Source organism: Pseudophryne corroboree, chromosome 1 (genome assembly GCF_028390025.1).
Source record: "Pseudophryne corroboree isolate aPseCor3 chromosome 1, aPseCor3.hap2, whole genome shotgun sequence".
Classification (NCBI taxonomy): domain Eukaryota; kingdom Metazoa; phylum Chordata; class Amphibia; order Anura; family Myobatrachidae; genus Pseudophryne; species Pseudophryne corroboree.
The window spans coordinates 117,750,218-117,763,095 of NC_086444.1; the positions used below are offsets into that span (position 1 = coordinate 117,750,218).

General features: G+C 47.6%; 10 non-coding genes across 10 annotated transcripts; all 10 read right to left on the bottom strand.

Annotated features, from left to right (window-relative positions):
* Positions 1–41: 41 nt before the first annotated feature.
* LOC134958341 (U1 spliceosomal RNA) lies at positions 42–205 on the bottom strand. The gene has a single exon (XR_010186964.1). It is a non-coding gene; the product is annotated as a U1 spliceosomal RNA (small nuclear RNA).
* A 1,236-nt stretch (positions 206–1,441) lies between these two features.
* On the bottom strand, positions 1,442–1,605 carry LOC134957623 (U1 spliceosomal RNA). The gene has a single exon (XR_010186686.1). It is a non-coding gene; the product is annotated as a U1 spliceosomal RNA (small nuclear RNA).
* Positions 1,606–2,841: 1,236 nt separating this feature from the next.
* Positions 2,842–3,005, bottom strand: LOC134958300 (U1 spliceosomal RNA). Its single transcript, XR_010186938.1, has one exon. It is a non-coding gene; the product is annotated as a U1 spliceosomal RNA (small nuclear RNA).
* A 1,236-nt stretch (positions 3,006–4,241) lies between these two features.
* On the bottom strand, positions 4,242–4,405 carry LOC134958519 (U1 spliceosomal RNA). The gene has a single exon (XR_010187046.1). It is a non-coding gene; the product is annotated as a U1 spliceosomal RNA (small nuclear RNA).
* Positions 4,406–5,641: 1,236 nt separating this feature from the next.
* LOC134957631 (U1 spliceosomal RNA) lies at positions 5,642–5,805 on the bottom strand. The gene has a single exon (XR_010186689.1). It is a non-coding gene; the product is annotated as a U1 spliceosomal RNA (small nuclear RNA).
* A 1,236-nt stretch (positions 5,806–7,041) lies between these two features.
* Positions 7,042–7,205, bottom strand: LOC134957637 (U1 spliceosomal RNA). The gene has a single exon (XR_010186690.1). It is a non-coding gene; the product is annotated as a U1 spliceosomal RNA (small nuclear RNA).
* Positions 7,206–8,440: 1,235 nt separating this feature from the next.
* Positions 8,441–8,604, bottom strand: LOC134957260 (U1 spliceosomal RNA). The gene has a single exon (XR_010186539.1). It is a non-coding gene; the product is annotated as a U1 spliceosomal RNA (small nuclear RNA).
* Positions 8,605–9,841: 1,237 nt separating this feature from the next.
* LOC134958349 (U1 spliceosomal RNA) lies at positions 9,842–10,005 on the bottom strand. Its single transcript, XR_010186969.1, has one exon. It is a non-coding gene; the product is annotated as a U1 spliceosomal RNA (small nuclear RNA).
* A 1,236-nt stretch (positions 10,006–11,241) lies between these two features.
* Positions 11,242–11,405, bottom strand: LOC134957626 (U1 spliceosomal RNA). Its single transcript, XR_010186688.1, has one exon. It is a non-coding gene; the product is annotated as a U1 spliceosomal RNA (small nuclear RNA).
* Positions 11,406–12,641: 1,236 nt separating this feature from the next.
* Positions 12,642–12,805, bottom strand: LOC134958303 (U1 spliceosomal RNA). Its single transcript, XR_010186939.1, has one exon. It is a non-coding gene; the product is annotated as a U1 spliceosomal RNA (small nuclear RNA).
* Positions 12,806–12,878: the final 73 nt, after the last annotated feature.

The following is a 12,878-nucleotide window of genomic DNA, read 5'->3' on the forward strand; positions in this document are numbered from 1 at the left end:
CCAGCAGCACACAAAAAGATCTGACTTTTACCAGAGATGATGAGGGGAAAGCGCGAACACAGTCCCCCACTACCACAAATTATGCAGTCGAGTTTCCCGCATTTGGGGAAATCGCAGGGGTCAGCACACCCGGAGTACAATGGATGAGCCTCGCCCTGGGAGAACCACCTTCGTGATCATGGTATCTCCCCTGCCAGGTAAGTATAGGTTGGACTAGGGCTCAGGAGGGCCCCTGCTTGGGCACACCCCCGTCAAGTGAAGGAGGTTGACCGGAGCCATGACAAGTGAACTCTCGGCAGGGGACGGGAAAAGAAAACTGCAGGGAGGCTGCATCTCTTCACGTTGACATGGGAAGGCGGAAGGGTGACTGTTCCTGAAGCACCCCCAAACTATGCGCACAACTAGTGCAAATCCTTCCCAGGGCACACTGCAGCAGATGAATTTGCATACCGTCATGTCATAAAAGCAGTCGGGCACAGTTACAGTAGCTGCAACCCTCATCTCCATATGAAAAGCAACAGGCAGTGCACCGTCCTATGTCTCAATGGGTTCTTAAATTGGAAAATAAAATATAAAAGGCAGCTTGAGATTTAACCCCCTCGCTGCTGAGGGTTTTCTCATCCTCGCACCGAGACCATTTTCCGACGTTAGCGCTCGTCCGAACGTCGTCGTCACGGATTTCTTTTTATTTATTTTTTCTTTCTTTCTTATCCCCCCTGCGGCACTCACACAAATTATACCTTGGTTTTTGTTTGTTTTTTTTTTCTTTCAAAAGACTTTGTAGTCTCAAAAAAGCCATTAGTCTTTTTACTGATTTGAACACGTCAAAAGTTGTTTCACCCAAATGGCCCAAAAAGCGTATTTCTCAAGCAAGTGAACCAAAAGCAAATGTGATTTTTTTTCTTTTGTCCCCCGTCTTATAAGCACCATAGACAAATACTTTGTGTTTTGCCACCAATCCACCTGCCCAAAATCTGCACGCAAACCAAAAATGCTCTCTTTCTTCTAGTTTTCGCCGCCTCAATTTAAACGCTTACTATGTGTAGGAAGACTACGGCAGCCCAGCGAGGCCTACCATTTTACAAAGTAGACAAGCTACTGCATGAAATGAGGGAGCAAAGTTTTTTTTCTCTCTCCCCCTCATATCTGACACAATCTGGGGGCCTACTTTACAAAGCAAGTGAAACCGTGTGGGTCCTGCAGCGCCCTGTATTGGTTGTATATGCGAAGCACAGTACAAGGCCGGAAAAAGCAAGGAAGCATGCAGCCAGCGCACAGGAGAAGAAATGAGAAGAGAGCGCTGAGTGAAAGATAGAAGCGCACCTTAACGGGCACAGGGGTCCAGTGGAGGGAGAGTTGAAATGAAGAAAAGGATGGAAACAGCAAAGGAAGAGACAGCACCAGCAGCAAACAAAAAGATCTGACTTTTACCAGAGATGATCAGGGGAAAGCGCAAACGCAGTCCCCCACTACCACAAATTATGCAGTCGAGTTTCCCGCATTTGGGGAAATCGCAGGGGTCAGCACACCCGGAGTGCAATGGATGAGCCTCGCCCTGGGAGAACCACCTTCGTGATCATGGTATCTCCCCTGCCAGGTAAGTATGAGTTGGACTAGGGCTCAGGAGGGCCCCTGCTTGGGCACACCCCCGTCAAGTGAAGGAGGTTGACCGGAGCCATGACAAGTGAACTCTCGGCAGGGGACGGGAAAAGAAAACTGCAGGGAGGCTGCATCTCTTCACGTTGACATGGGAAGGCGGAAGGGTGACTGTTCCTGAAGCACCCCCAAACTATGCGCACAACTAGTGCAAATCCTTCCCAGGGCACACTGCAGCAGATGAATTTGCATACCGTCATGTCATAAAAGCAGTCGGGCACAGTTACAGTAGCTGCAACCCTCATCTCCATATGAAAAGCAACAGGTAGTGCACCGTCCTATGTCTCAATGGGTTCTTAAATTGGAAAATAAAATATAAAAGGCAGCTTGAGATTTAACCCCCTCGCTGCTGAGGGTTTTCTCATCCTCGCACCGAGACCATTTTCCGACGTTAGCGCTCGTCCGAACGTCGTCGTCACGGATTTCTTTTTATTTATTTTTTCTTTCTTTCTTATCCCCCCTGCGGCACTCACACAAATTATACCTTGGTTTTTGTTTGTTTTTTTTTTCTTTCAAAAGACTTTGTAGTCTCAAAAAAGCCATTAGTCTTTTTACTGATTTGAACACGTCAAAAGTTGTTTCACCCAAATGGCCCAAAAAGCGTATTTCTCAAGCAAGTGAACCAAAAGCAAATGTGATTTTTTTTCTTTTGTCCCCCGTCTTATAAGCACCATAGACAAATACGTTGTGTTTTGCCACCAATCCACCTGCCCAAAATCTGCACGCAAACCAAAAATGCTCTCTTTCTTCTAGTTTTCGCCGCCTCAATTTAAACGCTTACTATGTGTAGGAAGACTACGGCAGCCCAGCGAGGCCTACCATTTTACAAAGTAGACAAGCTACTGCATGAAATGAGGGAGCAAAGTTTTTTTTCTCTCTCCCCCTCATATCTGACACAATCTGGGGGCCTACTTTACAAAGCAAGTGAAACCGTGTGGGTCCAGCAGCGCCCTGTATTGGTTGTATATGCGAAGCACAGTACAAGGCCGGAAAAAGCAAGGAAGCATGCAGCCAGCGCACAGGAGAAGAGATGAGAAGAGAGCGCTGAGTGAAAGATAGAAGCGCACCTTAACGGGCACAGGGGTCCAGTGGAGGGAGGGTTGAAATGAAGAAAAGGATGGAAACAGCAAAGGAAGAGACAGCACCACCAGCACACAAAAAGATCTGACTTTTACCAGAGATGATCAGGGGAAAGCGCAAACGCAGTCCCCCACTACCACAAATTATGCAGTCGAGTTTCCCGCATTTGGAGAAATCGCAGGGGTCAGCACACCCGGAGTGCAATGGATGAGCCTCGCCCTGGGAGAACCACCTTCGTGATCATGGTATCTCCCCTGCCAGGTAAGTATGAGTTGGACTAGGGCTCAGGAGGGCCCCTGCTTGGGCACACCCCCGTCAAGTGAAGGAGGTTGACCGGAGCCATGACAAGTGAACTCTCGGCAGGGGACGGGAAAAGAAAACTGCAGGGAGGCTGCATCTCTTCACGTTGACATGGGAAGGCGGAAGGGTGACTGTTCCTGAAGCACCCCCAAACTATGCGCACAACTAGTGCAAATCCTTCCCAGGGCACACTGCAGCAGATGAATTTGCATACCGTCATGTCATAAAAGCAGTCGGGCACAGTTACAGTAGCTGCAACCCTCATCTCCATATGAAAAGCAACAGGCAGTGCACCGTCCTATGTCTCAATGGGTTCTTAAATTGGAAAATAAAATATAAAAGGCAGCTTGAGATTTAACCCCCTCGCTGCTGAGGGTTTTCTCATCCTCGCACCGAGACCATTTTCCGACGTTAGCGCTCGTCCGAACGTTGTCGTCACGGATTTCTTTTTATTTATTTTTTCTTTCTTTCTTATCCCCCCTGCGACACTCACACAAATTATACCTTGGTTTTTGTTTGTTTGTTTTTTCTTTCAAAAGACTTTGTAGTCTCAAAAAAGCCATTAGTCTTTTTACTGATTTGAACACGTCAAAAGTTGTTTCACCCAAATGGCCCAAAAAGCGTATTTCTCAAGCAAGTGAACCAAAAGCAAATGTGATTTTTTTTCTTTTGTCCCCCGTCTTATAAGCACCATAGACAAATACTTTGTGTTTTGCCACCAATCCACCTGCCCAAAATCTGCACGCAAACCAAAAATGCTCTCTTTCTTCTAGTTTTCGCCGCCTCAATTTAAACGCTTACTATGTGTAGGAAGACTACGGCAGCCCAGCGAGGCCTACCATTTTACAAAGTAGACAAGCTACTGCATGAAATGAGGGAGCAAAGTTTTTTTTCTCTCTCCCCCTCATATCTGACACAATCTGGGGGCCTACTTTACAAAGCAAGTGAAACCGTGTGGGTCCTGCAGCGCCCTGTATTGGTTGTATATGCGAAGCACAGTACAAGGCCGGAAAAAGCAAGGAAGCATGCAGCCAGCGCACAGGAGAAGAGATGAGAAGAGAGCGCTGAGTGAAAGATAGAAGCGCACCTTAACGGGCACAGGGGTCCAGTGGAGGGAGGGTTGAAATGAAGAAAAGGATGGAAACAGCAAAGGAAGAGACAGCACCAGCAGCACACAAAAAGATCTGACTTTTACCAGAGATGATGAGGGGACAGCGCGAACGCAGTCCCCCACTACCACAAATTATGCAGTCAAGTTTCCCGCATTTGGGGAAATCGCAGAGGTCAGCACACCCGGAGTGCAATGGATGAGCCTCGCCCTGGGAGAACCACCTTCATGATCATGGTATCTCCCCTGCCAGGTAAGTATGAGTTGGACTAGGGCTCAGGAGGGCCCCTGCTTGGGCACACCCCCGTCAAGTGAAGGAGGTTGACCGGAGCCATGACAAGTGAACTCTCGGTAGGGGACGGGAAAAGAAAACTGCAGGGAGGCTGCATCTCTTCACGTTGACATGGGAAGGCGGAAGGGTGACTGTTCCTGAAGCACCCCCAAACTATGCGCACAACTAGTGCAAATCCTTCCCAGGGCACACTGCAGCAGATGAATTTGCATACCGTCATGTCATAAAAGCAGTCGGGCACAGTTACAGTAGCTGCAACCCTCATCTCCATATGAAAAGCAACAGGCAGTGCACCGTCCTATGTCTCAATGGGTTCTTAAATTGGAAAATAAAATATAAAAGGCAGCTTGAGATTTAACCCCCTCGCTGCTGAGGGTTTTCTCATCCTCGCACCGAGACCATTTTCCGACATTAGCGCTCGTCCGAACGTCGTCGTCACGGATTTCTTTTTATTTATTTTTTCTTTCTTTCTTATCCCCCCTGCGGCACTCACACAAATTATACCTTGGTTTTTGTTTGTTTTTTTTTTCTTTCAAAAGACTTTGTAGTCTCAAAAAAGCCATTAGTCTTTTTACTGATTTGAACACGTCAAAAGTTGTTTCACCCAAATGGCCCAAAAAGCGTATTTCTCAAGCAAGTGAACCAAAAGCAAATGTGATTTTTTTTCTTTTGTCCCCCGTCTTATAAGCACCATAGACAAATACTTTGTGTTTTGCCACCAATCCACCTGCCCAAAATCTGCACGCAAACCAAAAATGCTCTCTTTCTTCTAGTTTTCGCCGCCTCAATTTAAACGCTTACTATGTGTAGGAAGACTACGGCAGCCCAGCGAGGCCTACCATTTTACAAAGTAGACAAGCTACTGCATGAAATGAGGGAGCAAAGTTTTTTTTCTCTCTCCCCCTCATATCTGACACAATCTGGGGGCCTACTTTACAAAGCAAATGAAACCGTGTGGGTCCTGCAGCGCCCTGTATTGGTTGTATATGCGAAGCACAGTACAAGGCCGGAAAAAGCAAGGAAGCATGCAGCCAGCGCACAGGAGAAGAGATGAGAAGAGAGCGCTGAGTGAAAGATAGAAGCGCACCTTAACGGGCACAGGGGTCCAGTGGAGGGAGGGTTGAAATGAAGAAAAGGATGGAAACAGCAAAGGAAGAGACAGCACCAGCAGCACACAAAAAGATCTGACTTTTACCAGAGATGATCAGGGGAAAGCGCAAACGCAGTCCCCCACTACCACAAATTATGCAGTCGAGTTTCCCGCATTTGGGGAAATCGCAGGGGTCAGCACACCCAGAGTGCAATGGATGAGCCTCGCCCTGGGAGAACCACCTTCGTGATCATGGTATCTCCCCTGCCAGGTAAGTATAGGTTGGACTAGGGCTCAGGAGGGCCCCTGCTTGGGCACACCCCCGTCAAGTGAAGGAGGTTGACCGGAGCCATGACAAGTGAACTCTCGGCAGGGGACGGGAAAAGAAAACTGCAGGGAGGCTGCATCTCTTCACGTTGACATGGGAAGGCGGAAGGGTGACTGTTCCTGAAGCACCCCCAAACTATGCGCACAACTAGTGCAAATCCTTCCCAGGGCACACTGCAGCAGATGAATTTGCATACCGTCATGTCATAAAAGCAGTCGGGCACAGTTACAGTAGCTGCAACCCTCATCTCCATATGAAAAGCAACAGGCAGTGCACCGTCCTATGTCTCAATGGGTTCTTAAATTGGAAAATAAAATATAAAAGGCAGCTTGAGATTTAACCCCCTCGCTGCTGAGGGTTTTCTCATCCTCGCACCGAGACCATTTTCCGACGTTAGCGCTCGTCCGAACGTCGTCGTCACGGATTTCTTTTTATTTATTTTTTCTTTCTTTCTTATCCCCCCTGCGGCACTCACACAAATTATACCTTGGTTTTTGTTTGTTTTTTTTTTCTTTCAAAAGACTTTGTAGTCTCAAAAAAGCCATTAGTCTTTTTACTGATTTGAACACGTCAAAAGTTGTTTCACCCAAATGGCCCAAAAAGCGTATTTCTCAAGCAAGTGAACCAAAAGCAAATGTGATTTTTTTTCTTTTGTCCCCCGTCTTATAAGCACCATAGACAAATACTTTGTGTTTTGCCACCAATCCACCTGCCCAAAATCTGCACGCAAACCAAAAATGCTCTCTTTCTTCTAGTTTTCGCCGCCTCAATTTAAACGCTTACTATGTGTAGGAAGACTACGGCAGCCCAGCGAGGCCTACCATTTTACAAAGTAGACAAGCTACTGCATGAAATGAGGGAGCAAAGTTTTTTTTCTCTCTCCCCCTCATATCTGACACAATCTGGGGGCCTACTTTACAAAGCAAATGAAACCGTGTGGGTCCTGCAGCGCCCTGTATTGGTTGTATATGCGAAGCACAGTACAAGGCCGGAAAAAGCAAGGAAGCATGCAGCCAGCGCACAGGAGAAGAGATGAGAAGAGAGCGCTGAGTGAAAGATAGAAGCGCACCTTAACGGGCACAGGGGTCCAGTGGAGGGAGAGTTGAAATGAAGAAAAGGATGGAAACAGCAAAGGAAGAGACAGCACCAGCAGCACACAAAAAGATCTGACTTTTACCAGAGATGATCAGGGGAAAGCGCAAACGCAGTCCCCCACTACCACAAATTATGCAGTCGAGTTTCCCGCATTTGGGGAAATCGCAGGGGTCAGCACACCCAGAGTGCAATGGATGAGCCTCGCCCTGGGAGAACCACCTTCGTGATCATGGTATCTCCCCTGCCAGGTAAGTATAGGTTGGACTAGGGCTCAGGAGGGCCCCTGCTTGGGCACACCCCCGTCAAGTGAAGGAGGTTGACCGGAGCCATGACAAGTGAACTCTCGGCAGGGGACGGGAAAAGAAAACTGCAGGGAGGCTGCATCTCTTCACGTTGACATGGGAAGGCGGAAGGGTGACTGTTCCTGAAGCACCCCCAAACTATGCGCACAACTAGTGCAAATCCTTCCCAGGGCACACTGCAGCAGATGAATTTGCATACCGTCATGTCATAAAAGCAGTCGGGCACAGTTACAGTAGCTGCAACCCTCATCTCCATATGAAAAGCAACAGGCAGTGCACCGTCCTATGTCTCAATGGGTTCTTAAATTGGAAAATAAAATATAAAAGGCAGCTTGAGATTTAACCCCCTCGCTGCTGAGGGTTTTCTCATCCTCGCACCGAGACCATTTTCCGACGTTAGCGCTCGTCCGAACGTCGTCGTCACGGATTTCTTTTTATTTATTTTTTCTTTCTTTCTTATCCCCCCTGCGGCACTCACACAAATTATACCTTGGTTTTTGTTTGTTTTTTTTTTCTTTAAAAGACTTTGTAGTCTCAAAAAAGCCATTAGTCTTTTTACTGATTTGAACACGTCAAAAGTTGTTTCACCCAAATGGCCCAAAAAGCGTATTTCTCAAGCAAGTGAACCAAAAGCAAATGTGATTTTTTTTCTTTTGTCCCCCGTCTTATAAGCACCATAGACAAATACTTTGTGTTTTGCCACCAATCCACCTGCCCAAAATCTGCACGCAAACCAAAAATGCTCTCTTTCTTCTAGTTTTCGCCGCCTCAATTTAAACGCTTACTATGTGTAGGAAGACTACGGCAGCCCAGCGAGGCCTACCATTTTACAAAGTAGACAAGCTACTGCATGAAATGAGGGAGCAAAGTTTTTTTTCTCTCTCCCCCTCATATCTGACACAATCTGGGGGCCTACTTTACAAAGCAAGTGAAACCGTGTGGGTCCTGCAGCGCCCTGTATTGGTTGTATATGCGAAGCACAGTACAAGGCCGGAAAAAGCAAGGAAGCATGCAGCCAGCGCACAGGAGAAGAGATGAGAAGAGAGCGCTGAGTGAAAGATAGAAGCGCACCTTAACGGGCACAGGGGTCCAGTGGAGGGAGGGTTGAAATGAAGAAAAGGATGGAAACAGCAAAGGAAGAGACAGCACCAGCAACACACAAAAAGATCTGACTTTTACCAGAGATGATCAGGGGAAAGCGCGAACGCAGTCCCCCACTACCACAAATTATGCAGTCGAGTTTCCCGCATTTGGGGAAATCGCAGGGGTCAGCACACCCGGAGTGCAATGGATGAGCCTCGCCCTGGGAGAACCACCTTCGTGATCATGGTATCTCCCCTGCCAGGTAAGTATAGGTTGGACTAGGGCTCAGGAGGGCCCCTGCTTGGGCACACCCCCGTCAAGTGAAGGAGGTTGACCGGAGCCATGACAAGTGAACTCTCGGCAGGGGACGGGAAAAGAAAACTGCAGGGAGGCTGCATCTCTTCACGTTGACATGGGAAGGCGGAAGGGTGACTGTTCCTGAAGCACCCCCAAACTATGCGCACAACTAGTGCAAATCCTTCCCAGGGCACACTGCAGCAGATGAATTTGCATACCGTCATGTCATAAAAGCAGTCGGGCACAGTTTACAGTAGCTGCAACCCTCATCTCCATATGAAAAGCAACAGGCAGTGCACCGTCCTATGTCTCAATGGGTTCTTAAATTGGAAAATAAAATATAAAAGGCAGCTTGAGATTTAACCCCCTCGCTGCTGAGGGTTTTCTCATCCTCGCACCGAGACCATTTTCCGACGTTAGCGCTCGTCCGAACGTCGTCGTCACGGATTTCTTTTTATTTATTTTTTCTTTCTTTCTTATCCCCCCTGCGGCACTCACACAAATTATACCTTGGTTTTTGTTTGTTTTTTTTTTCTTTCAAAAGACTTTGTAGTCTCAAAAAAGCCATTAGTCTTTTTACTGATTTGAACACGTCAAAAGTTGTTTCACCCAAATGGCCCAAAAAGCGTATTTCTCAAGCAAGTGAACCAAAAGCAAATGTGATTTTTTTTCTTTTGTCCCCCGTCTTATAAGCACCATAGACAAATACTTTGTGTTTTGCCACCAATCCACCTGCCCAAAATCTGCACGCAAACCAAAAATGCTCTCTTTCTTCTAGTTTTCGCCGCCTCAATTTAAACGCATACTATGTGTAGGAAGACTACGGCAGCCCAGCGAGGCCTACCATTTTACAAAGTAGACAAGCTACTGCATGAAATGAGGGAGCAAAGTTTTTTTTCTCTCTCCCCCTCATATCTGACACAATCTGGGGGCCTACTTTACAAAGCAAGTAAAACCGTGTGGGTCCTGCAGCGCCCTGTATTGGTTGTATATGCGAAGCACAGTACAAGGCCGGAAAAAGCAAGGAAGCATGCAGCCAGCGCACAGGAGAAGAGATGAGAAGAGAGCGCTGAGTGAAAGATAGAAGCGCACCTTAACGGGCACAGGGGTCCAGTGGAGGGAGGGTTGAAATGAAGAAAAGGATGGAAACAGCAAAGGAAGAGACAGCACCAGCAGCACACAAAAAGATCTGACTTTTACCAGAGATGATGAGGGGAAAGCGCGAACACAGTCCCCCACTACCACAAATTATGCAGTCGAGTTTCCCGCATTTGGGGAAATCGCAGGGGTCAGCACACCCGGAGTACAATGGATGAGCCTCGCCCTGGGAGAACCACCTTCGTGATCATGGTATCTCCCCTGCCAGGTAAGTATAGGTTGGACTAGGGCTCAGGAGGGCCCCTGCTTGGGCACACCCCCGTCAAGTGAAGGAGGTTGACCGGAGCCATGACAAGTGAACTCTCGGCAGGGGACGGGAAAAGAAAACTGCAGGGAGGCTGCATCTCTTCACGTTGACATGGGAAGGCGGAAGGGTGACTGTTCCTGAAGCACCCCCAAACTATGCGCACAACTAGTGCAAATCCTTCCCAGGGCACACTGCAGCAGATGAATTTGCATACCGTCATGTCATAAAAGCAGTCGGGCACAGTTACAGTAGCTGCAACCCTCATCTCCATATGAAAAGCAACAGGCAGTGCACCGTCCTATGTCTCAATGGGTTCTTAAATTGGAAAATAAAATATAAAAGGCAGCTTGAGATTTAACCCCCTCGCTGCTGAGGGTTTTCTCATCCTCGCACCGAGACCATTTTCCGACGTTAGCGCTCGTCCGAACGTCGTCGTCACGGATTTCTTTTTATTTATTTTTTCTTTCTTTCTTATCCCCCCTGCGGCACTCACACAAATTATACCTTGGTTTTTGTTTGTTTTTTTTTTCTTTCAAAAGACTTTGTAGTCTCAAAAAAGCCATTAGTCTTTTTACTGATTTGAACACGTCAAAAGTTGTTTCACCCAAATGGCCCAAAAAGCGTATTTCTCAAGCAAGTGAACCAAAAGCAAATGTGATTTTTTTTCTTTTGTCCCCCGTCTTATAAGCACCATAGACAAATACTTTGTGTTTTGCCACCAATCCACCTGCCCAAAATCTGCACGCAAACCAAAAATGCTCTCTTTCTTCTAGTTTTCGCCGCCTCAATTTAAACGCTTACTATGTGTAGGAAGACTACGGCAGCCCAGCGAGGCCTACCATTTTACAAAGTAGACAAGCTACTGCATGAAATGAGGGAGCAAAGTTTTTTTTCTCTCTCCCCCTCATATCTGACACAATCTGGGGGCCTACTTTACAAAGCAAGTGAAACCGTGTGGGTCCTGCAGCGCCCTGTATTGGTTGTATATGCGAAGCACAGTACAAGGCCGGAAAAAGCAAGGAAGCATGCAGCCAGCGCACAGGAGAAGAAATGAGAAGAGAGCGCTGAGTGAAAGATAGAAGCGCACCTTAACGGGCACAGGGGTCCAGTGGAGGGAGAGTTGAAATGAAGAAAAGGATGGAAACAGCAAAGGAAGAGACAGCACCAGCAGCAAACAAAAAGATCTGACTTTTACCAGAGATGATCAGGGGAAAGCGCAAACGCAGTCCCCCACTACCACAAATTATGCAGTCGAGTTTCCCGCATTTGGGGAAATCGCAGGGGTCAGCACACCCGGAGTGCAATGGATGAGCCTCGCCCTGGGAGAACCACCTTCGTGATCATGGTATCTCCCCTGCCAGGTAAGTATGAGTTGGACTAGGGCTCAGGAGGGCCCCTGCTTGGGCACACCCCCGTCAAGTGAAGGAGGTTGACCGGAGCCATGACAAGTGAACTCTCGGCAGGGGACGGGAAAAGAAAACTGCAGGGAGGCTGCATCTCTTCACGTTGACATGGGAAGGCGGAAGGGTGACTGTTCCTGAAGCACCCCCAAACTATGCGCACAACTAGTGCAAATCCTTCCCAGGGCACACTGCAGCAGATGAATTTGCATACCGTCATGTCATAAAAGCAGTCGGGCACAGTTACAGTAGCTGCAACCCTCATCTCCATATGAAAAGCAACAGGTAGTGCACCGTCCTATGTCTCAATGGGTTCTTAAATTGGAAAATAAAATATAAAAGGCAGCTTGAGATTTAACCCCCTCGCTGCTGAGGGTTTTCTCATCCTCGCACCGAGACCATTTTCCGACGTTAGCGCTCGTCCGAACGTCGTCGTCACGGATTTCTTTTTATTTATTTTTTCTTTCTTTCTTATCCCCCCTGCGGCACTCACACAAATTATACCTTGGTTTTTGTTTGTTTTTTTTTTCTTTCAAAAGACTTTGTAGTCTCAAAAAAGCCATTAGTCTTTTTACTGATTTGAACACGTCAAAAGTTGTTTCACCCAAATGGCCCAAAAAGCGTATTTCTCAAGCAAGTGAACCAAAAGCAAATGTGATTTTTTTTCTTTTGTCCCCCGTCTTATAAGCACCATAGACAAATACGTTGTGTTTTGCCACCAATCCACCTGCCCAAAATCTGCACGCAAACCAAAAATGCTCTCTTTCTTCTAGTTTTCGCCGCCTCAATTTAAACGCTTACTATGTGTAGGAAGACTACGGCAGCCCAGCGAGGCCTACCATTTTACAAAGTAGACAAGCTACTGCATGAAATGAGGGAGCAAAGTTTTTTTTCTCTCTCCCCCTCATATCTGACACAATCTGGGGGCCTACTTTACAAAGCAAGTGAAACCGTGTGGGTCCAGCAGCGCCCTGTATTGGTTGTATATGCGAAGCACAGTACAAGGCCGGAAAAAGCAAGGAAGCATGCAGCCAGCGCACAGGAGAAGAGATGAGAAGAGAGCGCTGAGTGAAAGATAGAAGCGCACCTTAACGGGCACAGGGGTCCAGTGGAGGGAGGGTTGAAATGAAGAAAAGGATGGAAACAGCAAAGGAAGAGACAGCACCACCAGCACACAAAAAGATCTGACTTTTACCAGAGATGATCAGGGGAAAGCGCAAACGCAGTCCCCCACTACCACAAATTATGCAGTCGAGTTTCCCGCATTTGGAGAAATCGCAGGGGTCAGCACACCCGGAGTGCAATGGATGAGCCTCGCCCTGGGAGAACCACCTTCGTGATCATGGTATCTCCCCTGCCAGGTAAGTATGAGTTGGACTAGGGCTCAGGAGGGCCCCTGCTTGGGCACACCCCCGTCAAGTGAAGGAGGTTGACCGGAGCCA